We start from the raw sequence: 10,853 nt of genomic DNA, 5'->3' as shown, positions 1-10,853 counted from the left end.
TGATGACTCTTCAAATGATTTAGCTAGGATTTAATCTTTAATTCGTTCTTGAAATGATTTTACTTCATCTTCCTCCTCTTCAAAAGGAGTTGTCCTCAGCACTTCATCTTCCAAGTATGGAGCCAAGTGTCCTATATTAAATGTAGCCGAAACATCATGCTTCTAAACAAATCAAATTTGTATGCATTGTCATTTATCCTCTTCAAAACATCAAAAGGACCTTCAACTCTAGGCATAAGCTTGTATTTTCTTTGGCCCGGAAATCTTTCTTTGCGCAAATGCACCCAAACCAAGTCTCCAACTTCAAATTTTCTAGTACCATGCATTTTTTTTTTGCTTGCTTCTTGTACTCTTCATTTGCCCTCTCAATCTGCTCTCTTACTTCCTTATGAATATTGAGGATAAATTCAATATGTTCCTTTGCAAAACTATGAACAAATTTTTCCATAGGAAGTGTGATAAAATCAATAGGCATGTAAGGATTGACACCGTAAACCAGCTCCAAAGGGGAGTACTCAGTAGTTCGACTAAGTATTCTATTGTAGACAAATTCAGCATGTGCAAGTTTCACATTCCAATTTTTTCCCCTTTTGCTTACCAAGGACCTCAATAAAGCACCAAGGATCCTATCCACTACTTCGGTTTGACCATCAGTTTGAGGATGGTGGGAAGTATAAAACATCAATTTAGTCCTTAGAAAACGCCACAAACTCTTCCAAAAATGTGTCAATAACTTAGAATCTCTATCTAACACTACAGACTTGGGCAAACCATGAATTCAAAAAATTTCATCAAAAAATAGTTGTGCAATATTGAAAGCATCATCTATCTTTTTGCAAGGAATAAAGTGTGCCATTTTAGAGAATCTATCAACAATAATCACAATTGAGTATTCTAGGAAGTGCCATAATGAAATCCATACTCAAATCTTTCCACGCACGTTCAGGAACTGAAAGTAGCTTGTACAACCCATTGTGAAATGCCATTTTTGCTTTGTGACAAATTAAACTACGCCTCAACGAATGGTTGCGCGTGCGGTGCAGGTGGCCGCGATGTGTTGCCTCCGGCGTGGGGTGCGGTGGTTGCCTAGCGGTGTGGGGTGCTGCAGGTTGCCGGCGGTTGGGCTGGTTTGGGTGTTGGTTTTCTTTTGTGAGAGAGGCAGATGGAGGAAGGAAGAGCAAGAGGAATTTAAGGGAAGAAAAGTTACTCTGTTCTTGAAAATGGAACACGTGAGAGGAGTTAAAATAAGGGAGGTTTATTAAAATTCTAATCGTATTTTAGTTGCGTATTTTATCTTTAAGACCCCATAAAATTTAATTCTAGCCCATACTTAACTTTAAATAATAATAATAATAATAATAATAATAATAATAACAACAACAACAACAACAACAACAACAACAACAACTACAACAACAATAATAATAATAATAATCTAACTATAACATTACTAAAACGAGACATGTTCAAGGGGAAAATATTCAATTTATACACTTTTACGATAAAACAAGACTATGTGGCCTTAAATCGTATAATGTAGTGTATTACACATGACTTCAATGATTCAATTCAAGTTGATGATGATTCAATTGAACTGTTGGTATGTTAAAGAGGATAGTTAGCTATCTAGGAGTGGTTTTGAAAGTTGATGAAGCTGCCCTTTCGAAAAGTAGAATGTCATTCGCAAGAGTCCTTAAGGAGATGAATGTTGAAGAGGGTTTTTTTGTGGAGCTTTAATTTTCTAATGAATATGATGAAATTATTACACAGCCTGTGCAGTACGATTAGATTCCTATTTGGTGTTCAAAATGTTCACAATATGGTCATCCTGTTGGTGATTGTCGTTTAGGTAAGCAAAGGCCCCCAAAGCCATAATTTGAGGTTGATGATGATGGTTTTCGGAGATATAGAAAGGGCTTCAAACGAGTGGTGTCTGGTGTCCCAGGGCATGATGATGAAGTGAGGCAACAAGCTGATAAGCTTGGTAGTGCTTTAGGTGGACAACAGGATAAGCAATGAGAGTTGGGTACTAGTTTAGAACATTGTGATAGGCAGGAACATGACCCCACAATGGTTTTTTATTGATTCTATTCACCCTGTAGTGCCAATTAGAAATGGTTTTAGTGTATCGGAGAGTTCTTCTAACTTCGATGTTCAAAATACTATAGCATCTTCTTCTATAGCACTAGGAGCTGATCCTATCCCCGGAAATGAATAGTATATGCGCATGGAATGTGCGAGGAGCTAATAAGGTTAATAAACAGATTGATATTGCAAATTTCATCGCACATAATAATATTAGCCTTATTGGTATCCTTGAGTCTAAGGTAAAGAAAGCAGGTTTGGGGGCTCTTTATCTTTGTGTTTTTCCTAACTGGTGTGTTACTAGTAATTTGGATTAGCACAAAGGATGTTGTATTGTGGTTGCTTGGAAGAGTGAGGATATGTATGTGGATATTTTGACTTGCATGAGTCAATTAATTCATGTTTTTGTTGCACTTAGAAGTGGATTTGTTTTTCATTGCACTTTTGTTTATGGATCTACATATAGGAAAGAAAGGGTTGTTGCTTTTCCAACAGCTTCATGATATTAGCAAAAGTGTGTGTGGTCCTTGGATTGTTATGGGCAATTTTAATAATGTTGCCAATTTAAATTAGCACCATGGTATCCCAGTTTGACTTTATGAAATACAGCCTATCAGAGACTGTATGGCTAACTGTGACATTCATGATTTACATTATAATGGAAGATTCTATATTTGGAGTAATAAGCAAGTTGGTGAAAGGAGGGTCATGAGCAAGATAGATAGAGTCCTTGGTAATGATCATTGGAAGAAGACCTATCCTAATGTTGTGGTTACCTTTCTCCCAAAGGGCACCTATGACCATTCTCTTTTGTTGGTGCAATTCTCTCTTCCTTGTAGGGAGAAGAAACCTTTTCGATTCTTTAATATTTGGTCTGACAGGGATGATTTCTTAGACGTCATAAGGAGTGTTTGGGATACTACTATTCAGGGGTGCTGTAGCTATCAAATCTCTCCAAAACTAAAAATCCTTAGACAATTGCTCAGGGATAAGTATGGTAAGGATCAAATTTAGATTGATATTGCTAAGGCCAAAGCGGATTTGCTTGACGTTCAAAATCAGATGCATTCTTACCCGGAGAAATCTAAGCTAGCATCTAAAGAATCTGCTTTTGCTTCTCATCTACGGTTGATAATACTGCATTTTTCCGTGGATGTAATTCTCATCGTATTAGATGCAACATAGTTAATTTCTTACACATGAATGGTGAGGATATTTTTTTCCTGATCAAATACAAGCTGCTTTTGTTGATCACTTTTCTAACATCTACACTATAGTTCCCACTTGTTCCTCAGTGAACATTCACATTGCTCAGAATGGCTCAATTCTGTGACTCGAGCAAGGTAAACTTCTAGATCTCACCATTTCTAATGAGAAGATTAAGAATGCATTGTGGAGTATTCCAGATGAGAAGGCGTTGTGTCTCGATGGTTTCAATAGTATGTTTTATAAGGCTTCCTGGAGTGTTGTTGGAGATGATGTTATTAAGGCAGTCAATCAGTTTTTCCAGAATGGCAAGATGCTTAAAAGCTGGAACACGACCACTATAACCCTGAATACTAAGATTCAGTGCCCTTCGCACCCTAGGGAATATCGACCTATTCTTATAGCCATGTTTTGTATAAGTGCATTTCAAAACTTATTTGTTCTATGCTTAAGCTGGTGCTTGGTGACCTTATTGATTAGGCTCAAGGTGCGTTTGTAGCTGGTCGAAACATTATGCATAATATTCTATTATGTCTGGATCTTGTTAAGCATTATTCTCGGAAAAATTGTGCCCCCAGTTGCCTGTTGAAGATTGATCTGTGCAAGGCTTATGACACTAAGAGTTGGCAATTCATTACGGAGATGCTTGTTGTGCTAAAATTTCCTCCTACGTTTATCAAGATCATAATGACCTGTATTACCTCCACAAGTTATGTGATCATGCTCAATGGTATCCCTACACCTATTTTCCGTGCTAAGAGAGGTCTTCGTCAAGAAGACCCTCTTTCCCCTCTACTTTTTGTTATTGGCATGGAATAGTTGTCTCGTATTCAGAGGAGTGTTGAAGGTACCTTTCATTTCCATCCTAAATGCAAAACTATTAAGCATTCTCATCTTTGTCTTGCAGACGATTTGATGTTATTTTGTAAAGGACATGTGTCCTCTATAAGATCTTTATGTCATTGCTTGCATTTGTTTTCCCAAACTTCTGGGTTGCAAGGTAACTCAGCAAAGTCAGCTATCTACACAACTGGGGTGCCTAATGTTATTATAGCGGAACTCAAGGATTTGTCTTAGTTTACTTATGGTTCTCTTCCATTAAAGTATCTTGGGGTTCTTTTGTCTTCTAAACGTCTTAGCATGGTTGACTGTGAGCAGATTACGGATAAGATGACATGGAGGATTAGAGCTTAGTCAGTTAAGCATTTGTCCTATGCTGCTCGACTTCAGCTTATTAATTCGGTGCTAATGGGGATCTCGACGTATTGGTGTCAGATGTTTATCCTTGCTTGTTGTGTTATTCATATTGTTAATTTCATATGCCACTCCTTTTTATGGTTTGATATTCATGACTCTCACAAAACTTGTCATGTTAATTGGGATGTTGTTTGTAAACCAAAAAAAGCCGGTGGTTTGGGAATTCAGAATCTTCAAGTATGGAATGCTGCAGCTGTGGGGAAGATAACTTAGAGTCCTAGTAGGTTAAATGGGTTCATGGTGTCTATACAAAGGGAGGCCGATGGGAAATCTTCGATGCACCTACCACAGCTAGCTAGACATTGAAGAAAATTTGTGTAGTGAAAGATCAACTCTTACCTTGGATTTGTAGGGATAAATACTCAATACATGCTACTTAAATGGCTTGTGTAGAATCTCATGCTAAGGTCCGCTAGGTCAACATTGTTTGGAATAGGCTTTCAATTCCAAAGACTCACTTTATTTTCTAGATGGCTGCACTATAAAAGCTCAAAAGACAAAAGATAAGTTATTTCATATTGGTGTGCTTGATAATGATCTCTGTCCTCTTTGCGGCATTCGGTCTAAATCCAATGCTCATCTATTTTTTGAGTGTGCATTCACTCAGCAGTGCTTACAGGAGATCAAGAGTTGGTCAGGATTTCGTTTTAAGCCTTGTGGTCGAATGGATTTCCGGAAGCTGATGCGCAGACTAGGCTACTTAGTCTTTATCCTCTTGCTACAATGATATCACCTTTGTAGATATTTTTTATTTTTTGACTGCTTAGTAGATGTTCTAAGCAGCAATTTTTTTGACTTTGTTTTGGTTTTTTGTTTTGTTTTGTGCTGTTGGGCTCCTTGTGATGCACATGAAGAGTGGGCTTGGGATACCCTTCCTCGAAGGTGAGCCTTTGTTCCATACTGATGCTTTCTCTCACTTGGTTGCTCCATCAGTTGTATCGTTGTTTTGATTTGGTGAATAATAATAATAATAATAATAATAATAATAATAATAATAATAATAATAATAATAATAATAATAATAATAATAATAATAATTAACTACTTAAATTAAAGAAAAAAATATATATATATTTAAAGGCTAATTCGATTATTCGATAATAAATATATTAAAATTATTTTTCAAAATCATTTAGAATATAATATTGACGTAATAAATTACGGGGTTTACATACACAATATCACAAATTCCCCCACTACCACTCACGGTTTTGCCCTTATCTTTTTCAAAATGAATGTTTCTTTTGGGAAGGTTAGGATTTTCTTTGAAAGGGTTTGATTTAAGAAAAGAACAAGGATCATTAGAAAAGGTTGGCTTTTGAAATTTAGATCATAAGAAGATGAGGTTACCTTGATTTTCTTCCTTTGGTTGTCAAGTTTGATATATAGAAAGTTCACAAGCTTCATCAAAGGTCAAGTTTAGGTACACTTCTATCTTTTTAAGTATTTCATTGTACAACCTAGCTAAGAATCTACCCATCTTCAACTCCTCACTTTCTTCAATCTCACACAATTTCCAATCTTTCAAACTCCTTGATATACTCCTCAAATAACTCCTTAATATACCTTTTCAAGTATCTCTCTTTGTTTTTTGCCTCTCTTTTCTTTTGGACTCCCTTAAGCCATGTCTCCGCATACTTAGAAAGTTTCACCTTTGCTACGTTTACTTTCTCTCCACTTCCTCTATGTCATTGTACTCAAAGTACCACTCCAGAGATTGCTCCTACTCTTGATACTTTTCAGGATCTAAAGTACCGTCAAAACTCTCCACATCTAGTTTAAAGTTTCTATCTTACCATCTAGAAGCATTGTTTTCTCTATTCTCATGGTTCATCATACAAGTCATCATTGCCATCATGTTTCATACAAGTTGTTCTTGGCCTTGCATGAGCCGATTTCGATTTTCTTCCATGTTTGTCATTCTTATTTGATTAAGAGTTTCATTAGGTTGTTGGTTCTTCATTTGGAAAAGAACCATTACGTCCTCTACCTGACGTCAAATGATATGCAACCAAGGAACACTCACTTAATCTTGCTAGGGTGTATTCTTAATTTGAGGAACACTAACTCGAATTAATCATACAAATTAGTACGTGTGGAACTCTCACTAATTCTTCAACGATGAGAAATTAACCTCACTATTGGAAATTCATTCAAAATACTTAGTGCAAGTATAAGAACATATTCATAAGACAAAGCTTTTGATTGGAATTCATATTGATTGGATGATTTTATTCACCAAAAAAGGCCTTTATATAGGCATACAAACATAAGAAAATTCTAGAAAAAGACCTTTCACTTAACCACAAACAATCAAGTGGTTACATCAAAACATAATGAAAATTCTATAAACCCCTTTCGAATTCTTCTACAAAATTACATCCTTCTTTATTAAAAGAAAACAAAAGAACCATACTAATAAAAACATAAATTAAACACCTCAAATTCCAACCATTGAAAGATAATAATTCGTCCCTTATGATGCTTGAGAACCAAAAACTCTTGGTTTCTCATGAAATGCTCCTAATCTTTTGATAGTCTTCTTCAATTCCACCATTAAAGATGAACACAAACCAGCCATATTGAAGCGAATGAAGTGCCAAACTAATTTAGCCATAATGAGGGAATAATTCAGCAAAAGACAAAGGATGGAATAAAATTTTTGCCATATTTATTGACCGAATGAATGAGGAAATAATATCCTTATGAATATTCCCTTTTTAAGGTTAATTAAAGGTTGATTTTGACTGGCTTATTTAAGGAAAATATTTCAAATAAACCTCCCTTTTTTGTATGAATACCGTAGCTCACTTACATCCTTAAGGACGAATTATCCTACACTTTGAACTGCTAACCAAGACCTTGAGATACACGTCAAAGCAAGACTCGAAATGCAAGAACCATGTATGTAGCAGGAGTGGCAGTCTCGATACGTAATTAACATTAATGAAAATGTTTACAATAAATGCGGAAGTCTCAAAATGCCGATCTGTTATAACTTTTAAAAAACGAAAAACTGTTTATGACAAAAGATAAATATTACGTCAAAGTTGAAAAAAATGAAATACATATCATTTGTTCCAAAAATACATTAAAATTAAAATTAAATACATCAAAATCATCAAACATCAATTGAATAAAAAATGCAGCTTAATCCTCAATAACATAAATAAATTGTAGTTGTGACCTGGATTGGAACAGAAACTAAATCCTGTTAAATGCTGCCATCCATGATAGAGAAGACAATCTATTGGATCGGTCAGCGCTTATCGCCGAACATGACTTCCTATACAGCTCAAAATACGAAAATTCTATGCTACATATATAAAATAATAATTAAAGTACGAAGTTATAATTAATTGGCACCACTGTTACTATATTCTTTTATTGTTCCATACTTTTAAGTCATTAAGATATGATTCTCAACCTCGACAGAAGTACGTTACTGCCATTTGTACAATTCGATAATTTTAATACTTTAGTACGTTCATTTGGTTAATACTCATAATTGTACTATGCATCATAATCAACACTAATCAAGTGTATCACTGATCTACAAGCACACAAATATGACACATGATATATGTAAGGGTCTGGTTAGTGAGGACCGTAGTCCTAAACCTTACTTGTGGTGGAAGTCGTCACCCCTCCAATAAAATTATGCTCGAGCTCTACATGATAGGTAGCCAACATCCTGTTTTACACTACATTTTACATGCCGGCCAACACGGGCGCCGGGATTTTACATGCCGGACATGGTTCGACATTACCTTACTATCAAGGTCATTCAATCAATACTCATTCACACATGTACATCACATTTTTATTACTATAAGTTGACTTTGACTTTAACGTTGACCAACTTAAGTTGTAACTTCCTTTATTTAGTAAAATAAAATTTCTAATCATAACGTTTAATTTACCTTTATGTCTGTATTCGTTCTTTACTAAATTTTTCACATTAAATTTTATTGATAAGTTTATATTTAGTAGTTCACTAAATTCATACTAATATTTTAATGTTCTATTAAAAGTCTCCAAATTAATATTTTTCACAAGTAGCTACTAAAATCTATTTCTTTTAAAATAAGTTCTCAAAATCAACATTTTCAATTTAAAAACAAATAAAACTTTTTTCTATTCACAAAATCAAATATTCTTATTATATTTCAAGTTAAAATTGCATCATTTGGATAAGTTTCCAACATTCAACATGTTCACCAAAATCAATATTTCAAGCTTAGAAAAACAAATCAAACTTATTAAGTTCACAAAAATCAATATTCGAAATAAAAAACCAATAAAACTTATAATTTTACGAAAATAAACATTTCTAGTTATAAAACAATTATTACTTTATAAGTTCACCAAAACCAATACTTCTAGTTATAAAACAAGTAGAAACTTGTATTTTCACAAAAATCAATATTTCTTGTTATAAACCAAGTAAAACATTTATTTTTTAATATTTTCCGAAATTTCACACATTTTTCCATAACTTTTGGCCAAATCAATTAAAGAAATATTTTGTACAAATTTCATATATTCAGAAAACACTTTAATATTTAATAACTTATAAAAATTTCTCAAAATATCTTTTTAAATTGTTATTTTATTATTATTATATTAGAAAAGTAGCTTGTAAAATTTTAAAATAGTAAATCAAACTCTTATTTTTTTTTAATATGATTGTAGTGGTTGGATGGCCTATGAGTATTTTGGGTGCTTTTAACTTAAAAACAACTTAATTTAATTTATCATAGTAAATCCTAGATTTAAATAATTAACATAACCACTTAAAAAAAATAGAAACTTTACACAATAACTTTAGATATTTATTATAACCTTAAAGATAAAATTTAATATCAAAATAAAGTATAATAACAACATTCTTAGTATAACCATACTTCATAAAAAAATACATTTATAAAATAACTTTCTATCTTATAAACTAGTTTGAAGCTAACATAAACATAATAACAAAAATTCTAACATAAAAATTCTTAAATATACTAACATTCCTAATGTGACACATAACTCATAAACATATAAACATTAGTTTATAACATGAATTATACTTAATATTACTAGAATATAATATTTTTTTTCACCCAACTTCGTCCTAAACTTGTTCAAAATTACTAAATTAACATACTAAAAATACATTAGCATAAACCTACTTAATATAACCTTAATCATAATCTTATTACACTAACTTCCTGCTTAAACATACTCAACATAGTTCATACTTTGCATATTATAAAGTAAATATAATGTAAAATTCCACATAATTTAGAATGTTAGAATGATTTGATGATGGTGGTGTAAGTAATCTCATGGCTAAGGGGGTATTTATAATGGGTCTTGGGAAATTTCTAGTTCATAAGATTGAATGAAAAAAGAGTATTAGGAGTATGGAAAAACGTTAACTTGTGTAAGTGACTTAGAGTATGTAATTAATCTGTAAGAGTTGAAGAGTGTAAATGACTATGTAAGAGATTAGAGTGTAGAAGAAGGTTAGCTTGTGTAAGTAATGAACATCATGGGTTAGATAGAAAGGATTTTGATTCATAAAATTTTTGTTCTAGCATGTACAAGTGAATATACTTTAAAATAATGAGTAAGTTTGATCATGAAAATATGATAATTTACTTAGAAAAGTTTGCTTAAAAGTATACTTTAGTTAATAATAAAAATGTGACTCATTTTTAGGTATAAAATAATTAAATCAAAGTTATAAGGTTAAAATAAAAAGTAGTAATGTTAGTTTAAGGAAGGAAAATTAAAACGTAACATTTTACAAAATCGTAAATAAAATAATAAAATTTTACTTTTTGAAATATAAAATAATAAAATAATAATTTAGTGCTTATAAAAAATTAAAAGAAAATAATATTTTAAAGTTTAACATTTTAAAGAAATTACAAAATCGAAAAAAGTTTTAGGAATTAAAGATGGTTTGAAATGGATAACCAAAGGATTAGGAATTTGAATTGAAAATTCAGAATAATTAATTGAAAGATTAAGATTAATAATTTTGAGTCTGTTACAATATAACCTATAAGCATCAAATGATGACTCTTCAAAGAATTTAGCTAGGATTATATCTTTAGAATGTTCTTGGACTGATTTTACATCACGATCCCACCCCACACCACAACCCACACAAAGTCAACAACAAACTATCATAGACGGGCTTTAATGAGTGTGGGTTTTAGGGCTTCGAGTACGGTAGTGGGTGGGTGATTCCAAGTCATGGGTGAGTAGATGAATTCAAATTTGTAAGTAGGTGGTCTGGCTTTTGA

The sequence above is a fragment of the Amaranthus tricolor genome, chromosome 2 (assembly GCF_026212465.1).
Source record: "Amaranthus tricolor cultivar Red isolate AtriRed21 chromosome 2, ASM2621246v1, whole genome shotgun sequence".
Lineage (NCBI taxonomy): Eukaryota > Viridiplantae > Streptophyta > Magnoliopsida > Caryophyllales > Amaranthaceae > Amaranthus > Amaranthus tricolor.
Note: the sequence above shows the minus strand (reverse complement) of the source record.